The sequence below is a fragment of the Helianthus annuus genome, chromosome 5, assembly GCF_002127325.2.
Source record: "Helianthus annuus cultivar XRQ/B chromosome 5, HanXRQr2.0-SUNRISE, whole genome shotgun sequence".
In the NCBI taxonomy this organism is placed as follows: domain Eukaryota; kingdom Viridiplantae; phylum Streptophyta; class Magnoliopsida; order Asterales; family Asteraceae; genus Helianthus; species Helianthus annuus.
Genome location: NC_035437.2, coordinates 140,697,778 through 140,722,367, shown reverse-complemented (window position 1 = coordinate 140,722,367; position 24,590 = coordinate 140,697,778).

Here is a 24,590-nt window from a genome sequence, read left to right as displayed (position 1 = left end):
AAATGAACTTATCTAGATTTTTTCTTTAGTGTCAAGATTGTAATTAACTTTTGTAACTTGCATGTATTTTAATAGACATAAGGGAATAATTGTATATTTCTTTCTTCATTTAATTAATAATTTTTTCTCTTTCCTGATTTCTCTCTCCAATTAAAAGAATATTTAATTACATTCTTTATATTTTTTTCCTCTCACATATTACCTAACTTAGTATTACATAATTTTAAAAAAAATACAAACATTATAAAATATTGTTCCATCTAGAACACAAGTAAAAATATTTAATTACATTCTCTATACATATATGTATTAGATCAATGTTTAATGAAAAGATGTATAGTGGAAATAATATGTAGTAATACACAAGTGTATAAGTCTGGTATATTTCGACATGTATACACTATGTACTTGAATAATACATAGGTGTATACGTCTGGTATATACCGACCCGTATACACATATGTACTTGAATAATACACAAGTGTATAAATCTGGTTTATAGCGACCCGTGGAAACAAGATGTAATAATACACAAGTGTACAAGTCCTGTATATACTGACATGTATACACATATGTTAAAAATCAATTTAATTAGGTTTAATATTTAATTTTAAAAGGAACATAACAATTTATATAAAAAAAATTAGCCATTCAATCTCTTATAATTAATAATTAAAATAATAGAGAAATAATTAAAAATGAGAGAGAGAGAGAGAGAGAGAGAGTTAAGAGAGAAGAAAATTAAGGGATTCTAATTAAAAGTACTTGGCTAATGTCAATCTTACCCGGCCTTTTAATCTAAAAAATAATCAAGGGTCAAGATTAGTTCACTTTGTTCACTCTGAAAAAGTTGTTCACTCATAATCGTAATCCTATATATATATATATATATATATATATATATATATATATATATATATATATATATATATATATATATATATATATATATATATATATATATAGGGGACCGCTAAAATGAAAACCACCTACAGTTGTAAGAACCGAGATAACCACATTCTAGCCACTAGATCTACAAGATGGATGGATGAGATTAAAAGTAGTTAAAATTAATATTAAATACTTTTTGTCTTATTATACTTTTAATATTTTAATGCAAAATGTCAGTTTAGTAAAATTACTCTTTTTTGTCCTTTTGTCTTTATTATTTTTATTACTTTTTTTGTATTATTATAATACTTTTTTTGTCCTTAGGTAATAATAAAATGTGGTTTTAAACCTACAAATAACGTTAATACCTCCAGACGTTATAAAGTGAAAAGTTAATACCCTAGAATGTGATTTTAAACTATTAGTACCTAAGTATGTTACTTTGTGCAAACCACAGGCACTAACTATGTAGTTAACTCTTTTTTTTATAAAGACTTTTTTACAAAGAGAGTTTAAAGGGGAGAGAGAAATGATTTGATGGTTTTGATTAAAAAAGAACATTAAAAAGGGGAGAGAGATGATTTGATGGTTTTGAATAGAGAGAAATTGAAATGACTTTAAAAAGGAGAGAGACATGATTTGATGTTTTGATTAAATGACTATATTACCCTTTTGGTTGTCATTATCTGATTGGTGGAGAGTGGTTCTCGCAACTGGGGGTGGTTTTCATTTTAGCGGACTCCTATATATATATATATATCCGTTAGGAGCCACCCTTTATTGTGAGAACTGCGAGAACCAATGTAAATACAACCAAAAATATCTAAAAATAGCTAAATAGCCGCAAAAATTTTTTTTAGTATTTTTTACCTCAAAATCGCTAATTTTCGTTACCAAACAAATTTAAACAAATTTAAAAAAAAAAAATTGGCTACTAAGAGCATTCACATCCATTCCTCCATATTTTCACTATAAATTAACTAAAAAACACTACATTTTCTCTCTCCTTTTCAATTAAATAATATTTTTATACCTTTATCATTACCCTTTCTCTCTCCTCCACTCACAACCACTTTCAAAATATATTAAAAAATTATAGGGGGTGAACAGTGTCTTCCCCCCCCCAGATATACAGATGAACAGTAACATTTTCTTTCTCCTCCACTCACAACCACTTTTTCTACTCTTTATATTATAAAAACTCCACACACAGAATTTGATGGAATGGATGAGAATGCTCTAAAAGTAGCGATTTTGAGGTAAAAAATATTTAAAAAAAAATTTGTGTGTTTTGTAGATTTTTTTAGGTTTTTTAGGGGTTTAGTTTTTAGCATTTTAGTTTGGTTGGGGGGTGGGGGTTAGGTTTTTAGGGGGGGTTACGTTTTTTTTAGGGGGGTGGGGGGGTTTAGGTTTGGGGGTGGGGGGTTAGGTTTTTTTAGGTATTTTTAGTGTGTTCACATTGGTTCTCACGGTTCTCACAATAAAGCTGGTTCTCAAATGAACCTTACCCTATATAATTATATATATAGGGTGTTGATGCATATTTTGTCTATCGCCTTCGTCAATCCGAGTCGTAGTGAAAAGCCAGAAGGAATCAAGTGCATAATGTCATATTTAGTTAGAAATGGCAAGGTGGCAAACTTGTAATTAGTGTGAACTTTCATTAAATAGCCTTGACCATATAAATAGGGGATTATGTCACTAGTTTAGAGAAAGTTCTTGATAGAGATTTGGAGATAGACCTTTGGAGAAGACTTGGAGAAGACTTTCTAGAGAGAGAAAGTAGAGAGAGAAAGTTGTAGATTTGTGATTCTTGTATCGTTCTTGTCAAATTCAGCAATGGAATCACATTAGAAGTACGTTATCGTGTGTTCGGTCACGTTCGTTCACGGATTCCGCACGTGAAACGTTCGTTACGCAATCGAACGGTCGCAAAACCGGTCCTACAAGTGGTATCAGAGCTCAGGAGGAGGTTCTCTGCAGAAATTAGCCGGATTTCGTCACTTTTTCTTACTTCTACACCTTCTTTTTCTGATTCGGGAAGATTTCACGGTCGGAATTTGCTCAATTTTTCACAGATTGTGCGAAATAGTATCGAGATAAACCCTAGAAAGTTTCAGATCAAAATTCAAAGTTTAAGTGGATCAAAATTGGAATTGAAGTTGAACCGCTCGATCGAATAGGTTGTGAACCGCTTATCCGGATGAATCAGGAACCGCTCATTCGATCGGACTACCCTTGAACCGCTCATCCGAACGATCAGACTGATTGTGGATCGCTTATTTGGATCTTTTCTGGATCGCTTATTCAGACAAGTTTTGAACCACTTATTTGTCATCCGGATTGCTTATCTGGACCGCTTATTTGGCTCAATTGCTGTTTAGTTCGCTTTTCTGACACATTCGGATCATTTATTCATCAACAAACACGTGTCGTTTTGTTTTGCGAAACATGGCAATGATGTTTGATGAACAGGAGAACTATTATTTCGAAAGATTTAATAACTGGAATAACGGATTTCTAGATGAGGGGTATAGAAAAGTGAGCAAAGATGGTTGGGCAAAAAGGTTCAAATATTTCGTGTGTCTGAAAGATGAAACGTTGGATGATCTTAAAGACAGATATAGTGTTTTACTGAGTTATATGAAAGATCATGAGATATACCCGTCAAATGTTGAAAAATTAGAGAAATTTGCAGATGCATTACCGATTGAATGGGGTGAATGTTTGAAGAATTTAAGGGAGAACTCAAATTTTTCAAAATTACCTCTAAATCAATTCATCAGCAAACTTCAAGCTCATGAACTTGAAACCAGAAAGAAAAAGAAAGATTTGATCAAGGTTTTGGAGTATAATGTGCTAGATCTAAGTTCAGATGTGATTGAAGAGATACACAAAAGGGTTACTAAATGTATCAGGACAAAACATGTGCTGAAATACGATTTCAAACGAGGTTGTTATATTGATAATAATGGAAATCCTTTTGATTTCGTTAAATTGTTTTGTGCAGGTACATTGATAGCAAAGGAAGAAGAAACTTCAAAAGCTAAAGAATCGCTGAAGAATGAAACAGTGTGCTCTAAGTGTGATAACTTTAAGACTAATAATGACAAACTTGTGAAAGACATGGCAAGTTTGGCATCTGAAGTCAAAAAGTTGAAAGACGAGAAGCACGTTGCTGAAAATCAGATTCTTATTTTGAAAGAAAATTGTGAGAAGTTGAAAGCTGAAAATGACAAACTGTTGGTTGATTTTAACAGTTTGACATTGAAACATCAAGAATTTGAGGGGCAAGTGAAAATTCTTGAAGATGGGAGAAATGTGTTTAGTAAAAACAACATTGAAAAACAAAAGATGATAAATTCCCATCTTCAGAAGATTGTCGAACTTGAAAAAGAATGTGAAAGCGCTCAAAAGAGAATCAAAGAGTTGGTAAAAGAGCTTGAAATCAAACAGAAATCTTCAGAAGATTTAGATTTCTGGATAAAGCTTGAAAACAAAAACCTGAAAGCGAATGAATCAAAATTTCAGGAACAGATCAAAATTTTGATAAATGAAAAGTCTGTTCTTGAAAATTTGAAGGTTGAGAATGAAAATTCCATCAAGTCTCATCTTGAGAGAATATCTCAGCTTGAGGAAGAAGCTAAGAATTCCAGGATCAAGATAGATAAACTTGAGAAGAAATTGATCAGTTTTGCGACTAAATCTGACAAGTTGAATATTCCTTGTCCAAAACCGATCAATTCAGTTCCGATAAGTGTAAATGCTACAAACTTTGACAAAGTCAAAGTCAAAGATTGTGATGATAAAACTGATGAGGAAAATGAGAATTTTTATTCAGCAGATGAGTCTGAGACAGAGTCTGATGATGAAAATGTTAAAAAAGAAAAACAAAAATTGTTTTTAAAGTTGAAAGAAAAATTTCAGAAAACTGTTCTGCAATCAACTAAAAAAGGTGAATGCTCTAAGCAAAAACCTGTGAAGAAGATTGTAAAACAGAATCAAAACTTTAAAAATGAAGAAAAAAACTCATCAGCACGATCATCCAATCAAAAGAAAAAATTACAAAAAATAGAAAATGAAAATACAAAATTTGTTGTGTGCAGAACAAACCACAGTGCAAAAGCGTCAAAACCAGCACATTTGAGGAAGGAATATCACCAAGCCAGACAATGTTATGATCTGAGCGTTTGGTGTGAAAAAGGTAACTGGTATGATAACAGGGTATGCTACAGCTGCGGATATCAGGGGCATATTGCTGTTAACTGCCAATACTGGAGTTATGAGACCAGGAGGTGCTATAATTGCAATATCAAAGGTCACATTGCCAGAGATTGCCCAAGGAGATCGAATGAAAGACTGAGGGCTAATTCTCAGAAATCGGCAAAGATTCCAGTCAAAGTCAAGCCCCAGGAACAGAGGGTTCTGAAACCTAAAGTTCAAAAACAGTCAATTCAGGAAAAGAAAGTTATACTTTCACAGGGGCAGAAAGACAGACTGAGGAAGAAGAGGAAAAAGGCGAGAGAATATCTGGAGAAGATTTTGTCCTCGGGTTCACCCGACAGATCGAAGAAGAGTGCTGATGAATCAACTTCCTCAACTGCAAAGTCAAGCAAGTCGAATTCATCAAATGCAAATCTGAGGACAAAAGAGGAGAAAAAGAAGAAAGTGAAGTTTTCACTTCCTGGCGATGAATCTGTTTCTTCAGAAAGAAAGGAGCCACATGTCGGCGATGAATCTGACTCATTAAAGTCAGACAAGCCACATTCAGGCAATGATTCTGGAATGGTAAAGCCAGAGGAGCCATGTGTTGAGGTAAAGGTCGAGAATTCTAGTTTAACAATGGATGAGAAAAATTTTCCACCATTGTTGAATAAGAATTCAAAATCACCCAAGGCTGGTCAGGCTTGGGTGAAACTTTTCAAATAGAAAAACCTGACTTGCCGGAGCTCCCAGGTTTGTAAGAGTGGAGCATGAATCGGCATCTTTTTAAATCTATGTTTGAAGATTTTGCAGGAATTGCCGGAGATCCCAAGATGGTATCGTGGATCATGAATCGGTATCTTTCTTGAATTTTATTCGGTAACGTCAATCATGCAAATGGTAAAGAGGTTTGGTTGTGTTTGTGAATGTTTTACAAGTGGTACAGAGGATTCTGGACTGCATATGGTAAATCAAGGACATTAACTTGTACTTGGATTTTCCTACTTTTGTGTAGAAAACAAGATGATGAAGTAACCCCGTACCTAAACTGTTTGGTAAACAAACTAAGTTTTCCGGAAAAGCCATTTTGATTAAAACAAACTTAAGTGTTTTGAAATCACAATGGGAAAATAGTTTGTTGTGAGGGGGAGTTCTGATTGTTTACGCCAGGTGGATGGAGAATTGAAGTGATTCTCATCAAGTTGTCAAGTTTGTACAGTTTGTTTCAAATTTTCCCAGAAAATCAAAATTGAAACATATTTTGATTTTAGGGGGAGAAAAATTTTTAAAAAATTAGAAAATTTGAAAATGTCAAAAACATTAAAAATTTAAAAATGAGTTTTGTTGTGAAAAAGAGGAAATGATAGTAAATCAGTGGACTATCACAGCATGCTAAAGAAATGTAATGTAAAATGTGATAAACGGTCTCACTGATGATGTGAAGATAGGTTTTTATACATTTAGTAGATTTGTTCGGGATATAAACCTAAAATTTCAAACTTGTGAAATTCGTGGGGAACACTACTTGGATATATAGGTAACCCCTGAAATCTCGTTTGAAAGGTCTCGTATTCTGATATACTAGGTGTTTATACTCTATGATGTCTGGGGTATTATTCCGGGACTTCTGCTGAACGGTAGTTCTGACCTAGTCCTTGGCTAATACTTTCCGCAAAATGCTTGAAATATAGCATAAAGCCCTCAGTTGATTAGACAATAAAATTGATAATCATCTGTTGTAGCTGAAAAGATCCTCTAAAGGGGACACACTGCTAAGTCGAAGCTGATATCTCTCTGCTGAACGGAAGTTCTGACCTGAGATCCCTCAGTTCTCGCATCTTTCCCCTAATTTATGTACAGACATCATTGTAGTGTTCATACCTGTAAGACTGAATATTGGGATTCTGGATACGGGAGTATATTCAAGAGGTGGGACACATGAATTGAACTAAGTTCATAAAACACCTAAATAGTATCCTGAATAGATTGAAAATTGTATGAAAATTTAAGAGGACAATTATATCGTCAATCTACGTGAATCGTTTAGAACTTAAAACGATTAAAAGCTTAACGGTGCTTGTGTTATGTCTCAAAAACTGATATGATCCTCTTGCACAAACTCACAAAAATATGTTTGTTTTGCATTTAAATTTCTGTCTTTGCATTTATGTTTCATATTTTCAAAAATCCAAAAAGATTTTCGACAACTGATGGTGAAGAGCTGATTTTCAAAATCTCAAAGGCTAAACTTGATGAACAGACAGGTTGGTTAAGTTGTTTGAAATGTTTAAAATGATTCATTAGGTTGAATCAGTAATTGAAATGTTTCAAATTTGTGAATCAGTGGTTAATTGAGAACAGTATCACATGATTAAATTGATTCATTAGATTGAATCACAATTATTCTGTTTTGTGAAAGTATGGTTAAGTTTTGCAGGTTTCTGATCCTGTTGCTACAGATAGCCAGGAGACATATCAGAACCAGAGATAATGAGCTGAACAGAGAGAAGCCAGGAGATAATTTCGATGGTGGTAACAAAATCCCAGACGACTATCCTAGCAGGGTGATAGGGGGAGTCTGATGAAAGTTATAGCCAAAGAAAGATAGATCCAGGCAGAATTCTTGAAGAAGACCGAACAACATCCGAGAATGTCTTGTTGAAGACTCTCTCTGAAGATTCCGTCAACATTCAAGGGGGAGTCTGTTGGTGCAGTTGTCTGTCGACTACATCTTCGTTCGAGTCTTACAGTCTTAGAATAGGAATGATTGTAAATGATTGTAAATACGAGAAATTGTGTAATTGTATAGGTTCTAGGTAGTTGGATCGCTCATAGAACAATTAAGGGTTAGTTTAACGTACAATAGCTGTAACAACCCTCACTAAAAATTAATATTTAGTATGATAATTATGCAATAAGGAAACCCTAATTAAGTTTAGTATGATTAATTAATCAGTTAATCAATATTAATTAAGCTAACAAGATTAATTAAGCTAAGTAAGGTCTATTAAAAATAGATATATATAAGGTTGTATAAGAACGTTTAATATTAATAATAAAATATATTATTTTATTTTCCTTACTCCGTTTTTAATGAAACTTAGGTTAAAACGTAGATAAAAATATGCTCGTTCTATTGACATATTCGTCGTTTTATAAAACGTTATATTTTGAAAGTTATACAAGAAAAACGAGTTAAGCAGCTGAAATAAAATAACTAAGCTAGCTAGCTAGCACGTCAAGCTAGCTAGCAAGCACGTCACTTAGTCCCACATCGACGAAATTATGTTGAGGTGCCTGCCTGCCTGCTTACTATAAATAGGAAGCTTAGGATTCATTTTTCTTTGCTCAATTCTCTTCTTCTTCTCTCTATACGTTGGTGTTCTAACCAATAATCACTCGATCGCTATTACGATTAAGTTTCCAAGCGATCAATATATCCAAAGAATGTTTAAGTGCCGCCCACATTGGGTTATGCTTTATCTATCGTCGGTAATCCGATGACTGAGCCGAAGCATTGTACTTTATCGTTGTCGATAATTCGATAATGAGCCAAAGTATTATACTTTATCGTTTGTCATTATTGATAAATGAGCCGAAGTATCGCACTTAGACATTCATTAGAAATTGATCTCGGGAAATTATCGTAACTGCTGTATTGATCATTAACCCGGTTTTTATGAAATTCGTTAAGGTTCGAATCTCATGACTACCGTTAAGGTTTGATTTGGGTTTTTACACCAATACGTATTCTATTCTGTTAAACTACCAAAAATACTCCCAACTACACCCTTACAATCAAACAAACTATAAAATCATCAGAAGATCCGGAATAATAAAGTGCATGCCTAATTATCGGAAGAAGTAGAATCAGGAAGTTTGTTAATTAAATCCCGCATGTTGATTTGTGAGTTATTCTCTTTTTATAAATTCTTTTATCACAGTTTGTGACTATTTACAATACTCCAAATTATTTTCAGAATTATAACTTACAGTGATTAAGTTTATGTGAATCACCAAATTACAGCCGGTATGTGGGGTATTGTGCACATTACTTGATAATCGTCACCATTGGGGCAGCCATTGGGTGATATGACCATAATCACAGATACCATTGGACGTAAGGGCCAATGGATCGAGTGGTAAAGTACTGTGGGTAGTTGGTTGATATCAGGATACATTGTAAAAGATCTTACCACTGTAAATTATAATAAACGTGTCGTTTTCAGTAAAATGAATAATTCACTCAGTATTTCCCGCTGACAAAATCTTTTTAAAACGCGTTTCAGGTAATTACAATAGATTGGAATAAGGATTGGATCCGACACTGAAGGACTTCAAGAAGTGGCTTATTTTCAAATTAAGAAATATTGTTTTATTAAAAGCTACCTTTGTAAAACATGGAATTTATTCCATCTTTTTAAATAAAATCCGGTGTTTCTAAACTCTGATATTTTTCCTAACTCACGGTCCTGATGAAATTTCCGCTGCAATGTTTTTCAAAATAATCACCGGTACCACTGGACTGCTCACGACACCGATTCCGGCTAGATGGGGTCGGGGGTCGTGACAGAAGGTGGTATCAGAGCTAAGCCACTACTTTAAGCCTATAAGTGTTGTGATAACAATACTTAAGCTTAAATAAAAGAGTTAGGAGATTGCTATTAACTTAACTGGTAGCACATCTGATAACATTTAGACTTGAACATAAGAAAAGATGCCTTAGTATAAGCTAAGCCACTTGTTTACGCAAATAGGTGTTATAATAATACCTAAGCTTAAACGGAAAGTTAGAAACTTAAAATTATTTGATAGCACTCTGAATGATATTTAGACTCGAACTTAAGAATTTTGTCTTAATATAAGCTTCAAGACAAAAATTTCTTATATAAGTATATATATAAGTATAATTGTTATAAGAATAACGACTAGCAGGCAATAGCATTTAATTGCTACTTATTCTTGTTTATTAGTATTACTTGGTCACGAATAAAGATATATTATGGAAATATAAATTTCCTTGATTTCGGATTAAAGCCCTAATAAAAAGAGGCACTTTTTGAAAAGATACTATTTATGGGAAATAGAAAATTTTCTCCGGCAAAAACTGGATATAGAGTAGCAGACTCTCCAGCTTGTCCGGATATACTGAAATTACCGCTCCGGCGCGAACCGGATAAGACAGGATAAATGGTATGTCAAACCAGTAACAAGATTTCCCTAAATAGTATCATGACCAAATATCTAACTGGTTTTTGGAAATATGAATCTATTATATACATTTAACCCTATGAAAGGTATGTATATTACAACATGTGAAGTATATAATATAGATATGTATATCTATAAGGATTTCCAAAAGTCAATTAAGAATAAAGCACAAGCATATGTATATAGATTTCTTTATCAGGAATCTTTCGCAGATATCTTTAATTTTGATGTCAAACATTCTTTCGTTTGATCATCTACCTTGTAACTCGAGCAACAATAATAAATGGAAACCCCTTTAAGTTGGGACACCATCAAAAATATAAGAATTACCAATACGTTACCATAAATTATTAACGCCATAAATTATGAACGCAAGTAAGAAGCATGTCAAGTTGTGCTAATGCACAAGAAAACACATAAAACTTAAATTATACGTCCACAGACGTCAAAGTTTATCATACACACAACTTCCAAAGGCAAGATCTTTGAAAAATATAAATTAGGCACGATGATACCTACACTAATTCCATCAGTAAAAGAACTCCTAAATCAAAAATCGGCACTTTGCCACATGATCTTACAAACGATCAAAATCTCGCTGAGGTACGTTGGAACAATATTTCACAAACATCAGTGCATAGTCTAACCTGAGTCATAATTATTAGCACTACAAAAAAAAAGTCATATATTCTTGCAAATCCCTGATTTCATTTCACTTCATTTGACATTTCTTTGATAGTGTCATTTAACAAATAGTTATCACACGAAATTTCAGATAAGAAGTTCTTATATTTCTTTCGTTGCAATTCTAACTTCTGCCTATAATAAGTTGATTTTCGTGTTCTTTTAATGGTCATCATACCCTAAAGAATTCTTTCATAATAGCAAATAGTGATCCATTTCGTTTCTTGGTAAATCTATACGGTACACATGCACTGTTTGTTGTGCATGTGGTTCATTTAAGTTACAAAGACCATAGGAAGGCTTCATTCCAATTTATTATTTTTATCAAAAGTTCAAATATCATATCACTATACTTAATCTTTGCATTTATAAACCATGTTTATTGCAAAACATTGACTCTTTGATATTGAGTCAATAAGTTTCTTGAAAAACTCAATTTCCTTTAGCATACATGATTTTTGTTGTAAACGTATCCCAAAATTTCTTATTAATACATGAACTCGTTCAATTGTTTGAACTTGCTCGCATCATGTATTCAATTCAAAGTCCCATATGATGGATTGAAGCCATCATATTCAAAATAGTCCCGACAAGCACTTCAATTCTCTTAAACCATAATATGCTTGTTTAGTCTTCGAATTCATCAAATCATCTCTTTGATCACGATCACTTTGTGATGACATTTTCACAAAATTGAAAATTGCGCTAATCTAAGATTTAATTATTTATTTATATTGAATCCGCTTTATTTTATAAAAGCAATCTTAACACAACTATGTGCTAAAATAATGATCCACCATTTCATGTCCTAAATTCCGTAGTCCTTACAACCAATCGAGCCTTTCGTGATATTTCTTACCTTATCATCATTTATCGAAAAACATTGTATAAACTTAATTGATTATATATGAAAACTTACAATATAGTACTCCTATATTTAAAATTCTTGTTAAACCATTAAGGTAAAGAATTTATATTTTTACGTATAAAATTTTGTTTAAAGTATATTCTCATTTAAATTTATGCATTTATTATTGGTAATTAATATTAGTTTTATTATTAGCAATAATATGTTAATAATAATAGTGTTAATATTATTTTTAGATACTAGAGTTATTATCAGGGGCATGTATTGGATAGCCTAGCCTTAGTTAGGCATGGACTGGCCACCTATGCTTAAACAAGGCAGCACTAACCAATATCCACCGTGATAATGACTAGTTAATTAAGTCATCATACTTATTTAATAAATTTTAATTATATATAAAAATATTTTACTTTGTACTAAAAAGAAAAGACATATTTTTATAAAACAATACCAAAATTAGAGGGACGAATAAAAAAAAAAATACAAATAATTATATTTTGTGATAACTATGTACTATAACACTCTAGCAAGAAAATAACCATATAAGAATAATATAGTAGTCAGCGACTACATTGGGTTAGAAGAACATTGTAATACATAAAGAATAGTCACCACAACATTTATAACGCTATATGGTTTCAAAGTAAAAATAAGTAATCACATAGAATTGACCCAGTGTTATATAAAGTATTTTACAAATACTTTTACCCCTTTTATTCACAACTTTCATTTTAATGTTATAAATAATAGTAATTCTTTTACAAAATCATAATACTAAAATATTTTGTGAATGTAATAACTCCATTACAGTATTTTGTAACCTATATTACATAGTTATTTTACATAATATAATAAGGATACTAAAATATTTATTTGAAAATAGTAACCATTTATATATAGTAAAAATGCGAAACAAATAATATATATTACATTGGCTTTACAAAATATAATATAATGGTTAGTCATGTCAAAACAACTTATTTTTATTGTATTTCCATCTCTAGGACATAGCATGAAAAATATAGTCACTAATAGTGTACTATCACATTATTTCACAATTTAAAACAACTTGGAACTCTAAATAATAATACACTAACTCTATTGCCCTTTGGTGTATCTTTGCAATTCACTCATCTCAACACATAGAATTTTTCATATCATAATTTACTATTTGAAAAATCATTTTTCATGCTCTTATTTTTGAACCCGTCAATTCCCAGTCTTTCTCAGTTGTCAATCAAGTAAGATTTCTTTTGATAAAGAATTTTAGTGATTCCAAAAATCCTACACATTTATTTTAAAATCTATTTATCATATATCTTTTGGCTTAAACCCAATTACCTTGAAAAACTATACCATTTCATCTCATTCGTTTAAACATTTCATCTTTTGAAATATCTAGATTCGCTTCCTTGAAACTCACAATTTCGAAAACGGTGAATTTATTCGGTCATCATTATTGAATTCTTTCAATCACTACAAACGCTTTGTAGCATCCGAATAGAGCTGTAGCCTGTGTTAAACCCTATTCATAAGTCATTCGTTTGATTTGTCATATTCTTGGTACAATTATGTACTCAGATTACAATACACTAAATCCTGTTGTCCATTACCATTTAAGTAAACAATACTGATTTTCGGATAATCATTAACAAATTATTTTCCATACTCCCATTCACCAATAGATATTTATCGAATCAGAATCTCCCTCAATTGATTAAAGTAAGTTCATTTTGAATATTAAATCCAACTGTTTCTATAAATTATTTTTATTTTTAAAATGTTCATACCCCTCAAAATATCTTTTGACTCCATTCCACGATACATTGCTTCTCCTAATTAAAAGAAGAAACAAAATTCCAAGAAAATGTCATCGTCCAAATCTCGAGGACGAGATTTTTATTAAGGTGGGGAGGATGTAACAACCCTCACTAAAAATTAATATTTAGTATGATAATTATGCAATAAGGAAACCCTAATTAAGTTTAGTATGATTAATTAATCAGTTAATCAATATTAATTAAGCTAACAAGATTAATTAAGCTAAGTAAGGTCTATTAAAAATAGATATATATAAGGTTGTATAAGAACGTTTAATATTAATAATAAAATATATTATTTTATTTTCCTTACTCCGTTTTTAATGAAACTTAGGTTAAAACGTAGATAAAAATATGCTCGTTCTATTGACATATTCGTCGTTTTATAAAACGTTATATTTTGAAAGTTATACAAGAAAAACGAGTTAAGCAGCTGAAATAAAATAACTAAGCTAGCTAGCTAGCACGTCAAGCTAGCTAGCAAGCACGTCACTTAGTCCCACATCGACGAAATTATGTTGAGGTGCCTGCCTGCCTGCTTACTATAAATAGGAAGCTTAGGATTCATTTTTCTTTGCTCAATTCTCTTCTTCTTCTCTCTATACGTTGGTGTTCTAACCAATAATCACTCGATCGCTATTACGATTAAGTTTCCAAGCGATCAATATATCCAAAGAATGTTTAAGTGCCGCCCACATTGGGTTATGCTTTATCTATCGTCGGTAATCCGATGACTGAGCCGAAGCATTGTACTTTATCGTTGTCGATAATTCGATAATGAGCCAAAGTATTATACTTTATCGTTTGTCATTATTGATAAATGAGCCGAAGTATCGCACTTAGACATTCATTAGAAATTGATCCCGGGAAATTATCGTAACTGCTGTATTGATCATTAACCCGGTTTTTATGAAATTCGTTAAGGTTCGAATCTCATGACTACCGTTAAGGTTTGATTTGGGTTTTTACACCAATACGTATTCTATTCTGTTAAACTACCAAAAATACTCCCAACTACACCCTTACAATCAAACAAACTATAAAATCATCAGAAGATCCGGAATAATAAAGTGCATGCCTAATTATCGGAAGAAGTAGAATCAGGAAGTTTGTTAATTAAATCCTGCATGTTGATTTGTGAGTTATTCTCTTTTTATAAATTCTTTTATCACAGTTTGTGACTATTTACAATACTCCAAATTATTTTCAGAATTATAACTTACAGTGATTAAGTTTATGTGAATCACCAAATTACAGCCGGTATGTGGGGTATTGTGCACATTACTTGATAATCGTCACCATTGGGGCAGCCATTGGGTGATATGACCATAATCACAGATACCATTGGACGTAAGGGCCAATGGATCGAGTGGTAAAGTACTGTGGGTAGTTGGTTGATATCAGGATACATTGTAAAAGATCTTACCACTGTAAATTATAATAAACGTGTCGTTTTCAGTAAAATGAATAATTCACTCAGTATTTCCCGCTGACAAAATCTTTTTAAAACGCGTTTCAGGTAATTACAATAGATTGGAATAAGGATTGGATCCGACACTGAAGGACTTCAAGAAGTGGCTTATTTTCAAATTAAGAAATATTGTTTTATTAAAAGCTACCTTTGTAAAACATGGAATTTATTCCATCTTTTTAAATAAAATCCGGTGTTTCTAAACTCTGATATTTTTCCTAACTCACGGTCCTGATGAAATTTCCGCTGCAATGTTTTTCAAAATAATCACCGGTACCACTGGACTGCTCACGACACCGATTCCGGCTAGATGGGGTCGGGGGTCGTGACAATAGCCCTTATCGTACAATATGTACGCGATCATCTCAGCCGTCCGATCTGGTGCGAATTCACTTTTTAACATGCGATTTGTGCTGAAAAACTAAAATGCAATTTCATCATATTTACCAATATGCGAAATTGCTACAAAAAAACCAACATGCGATTTCATCAAATATACTAGCATGTGATTTCCATATATATATATATATATATATATATATAGGATAAAGATCCGTTAGGAACCACCCTATATTGCGAGAACCGCGAGAACCAATATGAACACATGGCAAATTTGTAATTAAGTGACATTTAATAAAAAATACGCGTTCCTCTTATTTCCAGCCCATGTTCACTATCGTCTTTTACAAACTAGGGTTTCGTTGGAGATTTTGCATAATCGACGACGACGATCTACGGCGGTGACTGATCTCTCCAGTTTCACGGCGACGACATACACATTTTACGGGGGATTCAATTGGGATACTGATTACGGCGTTGGGATACTGATTTCGGCTACACATGGCTTCGTCTGACTCATCTCGTGTTGGACTTGAACCTAACGCATCTGATGGTCATTATACAACATCTTCTGCATATCATCCACATCCCGATGTTGGTTTTTGCGGCCCATCTGATGTCAATGTCAACCCCATTTCTGCCGTGGGTCCGTCTGATGTTGATGTCAATACCTTACCTGCCGTTAATCCAAATAAAAGTTGCAATCCTGTGTTTACAACAGTTGCAAATCGACACACCCTTCATGGGTTTGAAATACAGACGCTTGATTCCATGTTTACATCAGGCAACGTAGGCTCTGGGACTGCTAATTTACCTGATCAATCGTTATCAGTTGACACCACATCGTCTGGTAACACCACATCTACTAGTACAGCACCTACAAGCACATAACATCAACACTTACAATTCATTCGGTTTGAAACTAAGGGTATTTTATATCCATTTTGTGTAAATTGTGGCTTGTTCAATGATATACTCCTTTGCATCATGATCACAACTGTTTTATGTTGTAAATTATGATTACTCAATATTATATGCACATGTGCATTGTGTTGACTGCAAGTTCACAATTGTTTTATGTTGTAACTTATGATTACTCAATGTTATATGTACATGTGCATTGTGTTAACTGCCTCATATTACAAATTATGCATCATATTTCAAATTATGTTACATTGCAAATTTATGCACATGTGCATTAGGATTGAAAAAAATAACTTATGACCTCATACATTAACATTAACTGACAATGCACATGTGCATATTAATTACAATTATACTATTCATTTGTTTATCATGGGTACAATTTTTTAATTTATTAATTATTTCTCACAGGAACAATTACGGCTGCCATACATGCTACACCTAACGGCACCCCGTATTGGATACCTGAAGTTGATGTTAGATACCTTCCTGTTATAAACAGTACATTTACCCATTGGGAAGATATTGTCATGATGTACAATACGTATGCTACACAATTCGGATTTTCTACTTGTATCGGCACATCGAAGAACAAAAAATATCATGACAATCCTAATTTGAACATCCATTATAACAACCCTCCTAGAATTTTTCCGACACCCTAAGATATTTTTAAATATCCCATTACGTCCTAAAATACACCTCGTATGTGAAAACTGAGCCCAAAATATGATATAAAATTAAAAATAAAATAAAAATCAGAAAATACAGTCGCTCGCGGGCTGCGTACCCTATGGCTACATCTTACTCGGGCCGCGACAGCTTGAAGTCATGGCTGCACCTGGTGCCGCCACGTGTCATCACCCGTGTTGACCCTATAACACTAACTAATCAACCCTAGGCCCTACCACCCTAATACGCGGGCCGCGTAGGCCTTGGCCTCATCTTACGCGGGCCGCGACAAAGCCCAAATCAGCCTCTATAAAGCTGGAGCTCGGGCCTTCAGTTTACGTCGCTCAAATCTTCGATCTTTCTCTCAATTTTCACGTACTATACATTATACTCGGGTATAATACCCCCTAAATTAAGAAGTTCTGCTCCGTTGTAAGTATCATAACCCCTGTATACGTATACAATTTGAAGCCAGCTGGACAGCACTGAAGGCTTGGAAAAGTGGCAATAAAGTTAACTAAAAGAAATAGATGTTTTTATTAAATAAAATAGGGTTTATCCCTATAAAAATGTGTGTACTTAAAACTTGAGTTTTATTCTATGTGTTTAATATTATGAAAGCATGGTATTTTGCTCTGATAAAATATTTCCTAACTACGATCCTGATGTAAATTCCGCTGTCAAATTGGATAAAAACAAGATACCATCGAAACCGGCCGCGGCCGCCCGTTCCCGGGTTTTTTTAGGGGACGGGGGTTGCGACAGAAGGTGGTATCAGAGCTAAGCCACTGATTCAGCCACAGAAGTGTTCTACTGACACCAAAATTTAATATGTTAAGGAATAAATTACGGAACTACGTGCATAATTGTATTTTATTGTTATGTGTTATTTGACTATTTGTTAGTTTACAGTATGAGCGACCAAGGACCATCTGACGTGTACCGTCAATTGTCTGGTTCGCCTAGAAGTGAAGGTGCCTCTTCTCAGCCTGCCCTCTCGGGGTACTCTGCTGATACTCAAGAAGGAATATTCGTGTTTAAGGCTCAGTCCGAAGAGCCATTCCCTCAGAAAAAGAGAGGATGGTTCAGTAGGGGAGCACATGAGCGTAGGAAACACATGAAAAAGTTACAAGAACAGAGAGTACTAGCAGCAGCCAAAAGAGAAACCAATGCCCATGCCCAGGACATGATTAATAAGGGTTTAGCTAATTTCCATATCTTAGCAACCACTACAGCTGACCCTAATCTGGAACAAATGATAGCACCCCAACCACAATCACAACCACCATTTCCCGACCAACCAATGGAAATAGAGAACCCTGAAAATCAAGTAGAAATGCATGATTTAACCCGGAGGAAATACCTAGGGTACCCGCACCAAATCCCTTAGACCAAAATTACGACCCATGGTGGGACGACAATAGGGACTATGTGCAATGTTACCCGATACACGAAGACATGCCCATGCTGAATCTAGGAGCCTACCCAGGTTTGGACCCTCTAGATCCCTATTACGATAACGATGTATACATTAGGGAGATTTTAGAGAATCCTTACCCATTTCAGGCACCTACCCCCCATACCAGGAACCCGCACCCCAGATTCCGCACCCAGTCCTAGAACCTGCACCCCCAATGAGTGCAGAAAATGTACAAGAACTCAGGACATTTGGTGAGGAAATCTTAGAGAGTAGTGAATGGATGAGACAGGTGGGAGAGCGACTCATCTGGAAGTACGACGAGCGCAATATGGATTCTGGATGAATCCATATCAATGAATGTGATGGTAGAGATGGTAATAATAATAATAATATAATAATAAAATATGTGTGTATGTGTATGAAAAAAAAACTACGGATGCCTACTATTATTAATGTAATTTTTATTTCAGTTGGTATTGTAATTTTTAATTTTCAGTTCTGGCTTGTACTAGATCATATTATATAAAAATAGAGTAAGTCGCAATGATCGACGCTTTTGACCAAAATGCGTATCATGTGATTGGCTATATTAAATATTATTTGTGATATTAATATGTGGTAAATGTTTAAAAATTCAGATGGACAATGAAGTGAATCAGGAAAACCAGAATGATAACATCCAGAACGACAATAACCCGAATAATGAGAATTCGAACAACAATAACAATGGAAACCAAGTGGATAATAGTGCCATCCAACACATAGTGGCACAAGGAATTATAGATGTGATGCCATTTCTTATCCAAACTGTTAAAGAAGCTGATAATAAAAGTAAACATAGCAGTAAGCGACCAACTGAACCTGAACACAGCGTGAACAATGGACTTGTACTTCAAGTGCCTATTCCCAAAACAAGAAGAACTATGCCTTATGGTTGTTCTTACAAAGAATTCTGGTCCTGCAAACCAATAGAATTCTCGGGCAATGAAGGACCCATTGCAGCTCTACGCTGGATAGAAAAGACCGAGGTTGTTCTGAAAATAAGCAAGTGTGTGGAAGAGGACAAGATAATGTTTGCTTCCAATCTGTTTAAGAACTCAGCCTTAGAATGGTGGAATACTATCCTCCAGTCTAGGGGAAGCGATAGGATTTACAATATGGAATGGGAGGAATTTAAGAATATGGTAGAAAGGAAATTTTGCCCTCCCAATGAAAAAGAACAGATAGCAAATAAATTTCTAAACTTAGGATGACCGGGGTAGATAGTAAGGGTTATACTACCACATTCTTTGAATATGCTAGAATAGTGCCAACCCTTGCATCACCTAAACCGGTATTGATCTCCTGTTACATCTGAGGATTAATTGGAGAGATTAGGCATGTAGTCAAGGCATCTAGGCCCCAAACCATAGAAGAAGCTGTAGAACTAGCGAATACCTTGACAGATGAATTAGTGCGTACACGAGAAGAAGACCAGAGAAGAAACCTAGCACAGAGACTTACCCAAGAATTCCGTTTTGTAAATTACAACCGTAAAAATGTAGGTTCTACCTCTGCATCGTACTGCAAATCTTGCAGGAAGAAGCATTCGGGAAAATCCTCCACTCACTGCAATTTCTGTAAGTTACCAGGACACAAGGAAGAAGATTGCAGGGAGAAATCTAGTAATGAGATGTGCTTCAACTGTGGAGAAAAAGGTCACATCAAGCCAAACTGTCCGAAATTGGCCCCAGCTGCAAACAACAAGAACACTAAAAATGCTAGAGCATTTGTTCTGACGGCAGAAGAAGCCAAGATGATTCCGGACGTGATAGCCAGTACGTTTTTAGTTAATGATGTTTTTGCCAAAGTATTATTTGACTCTGGTGCGAAACAAAGTTTTATTAACACTTCGTTTTGCAAACTTCTTAATCAGTCATTAACTAAACTTTCACAAGAATGTCTAGTAGAGATAACCAATGGAGAAACTGTTAGGATTTCTAAAATCTTGCAGGGAGCAAGAATAGAAATTTTAAACCAAAAATTTATTGCAAACTTTTACCCAATGAATCTAGCAGGATTTGATATTGTATTAGGAATGGATTGGTTTATAGCCAATAAAGCCAATATTTTTATGTGATCAAAAGTCAATTCAAGTAAATTCACCAAGGGGTGAAAAGATCACAATTAAAGGAGATAAGCCATCTAGATGCACGAAATTCATCTCTGTGATGAAAACCGCAAATTATATAAGAAAAGGATCTATAGTGTATTTGATTTCTATAATCACTAACACTAAAGGAAAATAACTAAAAGACATTCCAGTAGTGTCTCAGTTTTCAGATGTATTCCCAGAAGAGTTACCAGGACTACCGCCGGATAGGGAAGTTGAATTCAGAATTCACCTGCTACCAGGAACAGCACCGATTTCCAAAGCACCTTACCGTTTGGCACCTACAGAAATGCAAGAACTGAAGAAACAATTAGATGAATTGTTGGAGAAAGGATTCATACAGCCAAGTTCATCGCCATGGGGAGCGCCGATTTTATTCGTTAAAAAGAAAGACGGATCAATGCGGATGTGCATTGATTACCGTGAACTGAACAAAGTCACGATTAAGAATCGGTATCCATTACCAAGAATCGATGATCTGTTTGATCAACTGCAAGGAGCTCGATTTTTCTCGAAAGTCGATTTAAGGTCAGGATATCATCAATTAAAGGTACAGGAAGAGGACATTCCTAAGACCGCATTTAGAATGAGGTATGGCCATTATGAATTTACTGTCATGCCATTTGGTTTAACCAATGCCCCAGCTGCATTTATGGACATGATGAACCGAATATGTAAGCCATATTTAGATAAATTCATAATTGTTTTCATAGATGATATTCTCATTTACTCTAAAAGTAAAGAAGAACATGCAAAGCATCTGCACACACTTCTAAGTTTATTAAGGAAGGAAAAGTTTTATGCTAAGTTTTCAAAGTGCGAGTTTTGGTTAGAACATGTACAATTTCTTAGACACGTAGTTAATCATGAAGGAATTCATGTGGATCCCACAAAGATCAAGGCGATTACGAAATGGAAAACCCCCGAGTCACCAACCGAGGTTAGAAGTTTCTTAGGATTGGCCGGTTATTATAGAAGATTTATTCGAGATTTTTCTAGAATAGCCATTCCCTTAACTAAGTTAACCTGTAAATCTATTAAGTTTGAATGGGGACCAAAACAGGAAGAAGCATTTAGAATTCTTAAGCAAAGATTAACCAACGCACCCATACTAGCGTTACAAGAAGGAACTGAAGACTTTGTAGTCTATTGTGACACTTCTAAGTTAGGATATGGATGTGTGTTGATGCAATGACAAAAGGTTATAGCATATGCGTCTAGGCAACTTAAGAATTATGAAGAGAATTATTCAACCCATGATCTCGAATTAGGAGCCATAATTTTTGCTCTTAAGATTTGGAGACAATACCTTTATGGTAGTAAATTTACTATTTTTACAGATCATAAGAGTTTAAGGTATGTTTTTGGGCAAAAAGAATTGAATATGAGACAAAGACGCTGAATGGAGATACTTAGTGATTATGATTGTAATATCCAGTATGATGCAGGAAAAGCCAATGTAGTGGCTGATGCTTTAAGCCGAAAGTATCACGCAAAGCCAAAAAGGGTACGTTCTCTTAAATTAAATCTACAAGTAGATTTAAATGAACAGATTAGAAAAGCACAAGAATCAGTAATCAAAAAGGATACTGAAAAGTTAAAAGGAATGATTAAGGAATTAGAACAAGGAACAGATGGAATTTGGAGATTCCATAAAAAGAGAATGTGGATACCTAAATTAGGAAACCTACGTCACCGTATATTAGAAAAAGCCCATAAGTCTAAGTACACGATGCATCCAGGAAGTGATAAGATGTATCAGGATTTAAGAAAGAACTTTTGGTGGATAGGAATGAAAATGGATATAGCAACCTATGTTTCTAAATGTTTAACTTCTTCACAAGTTAAAGCTAAACATCAGAAACCCTCAGGTTTATTACAATAGCTAGAAATGCCAGTATGGAAATGGGAGTTGATAACAATGGATTTTGTTACCAAATTACCCAAAACAAGAAAAGGTAATGATACAATCTGGGTGATTGTAGATAGGCTAACCAAGTCAGCTCATTTCCCACCAATAAAGGAAACTTTCAGTATGGAACAGTTAGCTAAGTCATATGTAAATGAAATAGTTTCATTACATGGAATCCCTTTATCAATTGTTTCTGATAGGGATAGCCGTTTTACCTCTCATTTTTGGACAAGTTTGCAAAAAGCCATGGGAACTAAGTTGAATGCACAGGTTATCATCCTCAAACGGACGGACATAGCGAAAGGACAAATCAGACAATGGAGGACATGCTTAGAGCTTGTGTAACTGATTTCGGAGGTAATTGGGACGATCACTTACCCTTAATAGAATTTTCTTATAATAACAGTTATCACACAAGTATCAATGTTGCACCATTCAAAGCACTTTATGGACGAAAGTGCTGAACCCAAGTCTGTTGGGCAGAAATTGGGGAAAAGCAACTATCTGGACCTGAGATAGTGCAGGAAACAACCGACAAGATCATTCAAGTCAAGGAACGACTGAAAGGAGCACGTGATCGAGAGAAAAGCTATGCTGACAACAGGCGGAAGCCCTTGGAATTTCAGGTAGGAGATAAATTATTATTAAAAGTCACTCCTTTGAAAGGAGTGGTCAGATTCATCAAAAGGGGAAAGCTAAGTCCCAGGTATGTTGCACCTTTTGAGATTATTAGAAGAATAGGACCTGTCGCCTATCAGCTACAACTGCCAGAGGAAATGGCAGGAATACATGATGTATTTCATGTATCTAATCTCAAGAAATGCTTAGCTGATGAATCACTGGTGGTACCTCTAAAGGATATAGAGGTAAATGAACAACTCAAGTTTGTAGAGAGGCCTCTACAGATTGAAGACATGAAAGTTAAGAACCTCAAGCATAAGAGAGTAATTCTGGTCAAAGTGAAATGGGACTCCAAGAGAGGACCAGAGTGTACATGGGAACTTGAATCAGAAATGCAAAGGAAATATCCACACTTGTTCCAGTAGATCTCGAGGATGAGCTCTAAAATAAGGTGGGGAGAATATAACAACCCTCCTAGAATTTTTCCGACACCCTAAGATATTTTTAAATATCCCACTACGTCCTAAAATACACCCCATATGTGAAAACCGAGTCTAAAATATGAAAACTGTATTTGAAAGACGCGTAGCCTATGGCTACATCTTACGCGGGCCGCGACAGCTTGAAGTCATGGCTGCACCCGGTGCCGCCATGTGTCGTCACCCGTGTCGACCCTATAACACTGACTAATCAACCCTAGTCCCTACCACCCTACTATGCGGGCCGTGTAGGCCTTGGCCACATCTTACACGGGCCGCGACAAAGCCCAAATCTGCCCCTATAAAGCTGGAGCTCGGGCCTTCAATTTACGTCGCACAAATCTTCGATATTTCTCTCAATTTTCACGTAGTATACATTATACTCGGGTATAATACCCCCTAAATAACGAAGTTCTGCTCCGTTGTAAGTATCATAACCCCTGGATACGTATTAGATACGCTGCCCGATTGATCTAGGGTTTTGTAACGACTGTCGTGGTTCTCCCGACGTAGTCGTTGGAATGCCGTCTCAGGAAGGGTGTTACTAATGTTAAAATGGGTTATTATACTAACACGTGTGCATTTGTGTAATTTATAGATTGTCACCAGGAAACCCTAAAGGATAATCTAAGACAGCAATGTGAGTAATCTCCTTTTTGCAAATTGTTTTTACAAAACCTCACATGATTAATTATATATTAAACAATTATTGAGTATTTGTAAGGATACAATTATCGTCAGTATGTTTAGGTTTTGTATACAAAATTTGTTATTGCCTTGCGAGGAGTAACATTTCCACAAGTCGGGTTGACAGTACCGTGGGTGGTAATTGATATGACTTGGAAACAAATGTAATTGCGAGACCACCCTCAATATTGTACAATGGTTTTTATTAAAACTTGATTAAACTGGGATTCACTCAC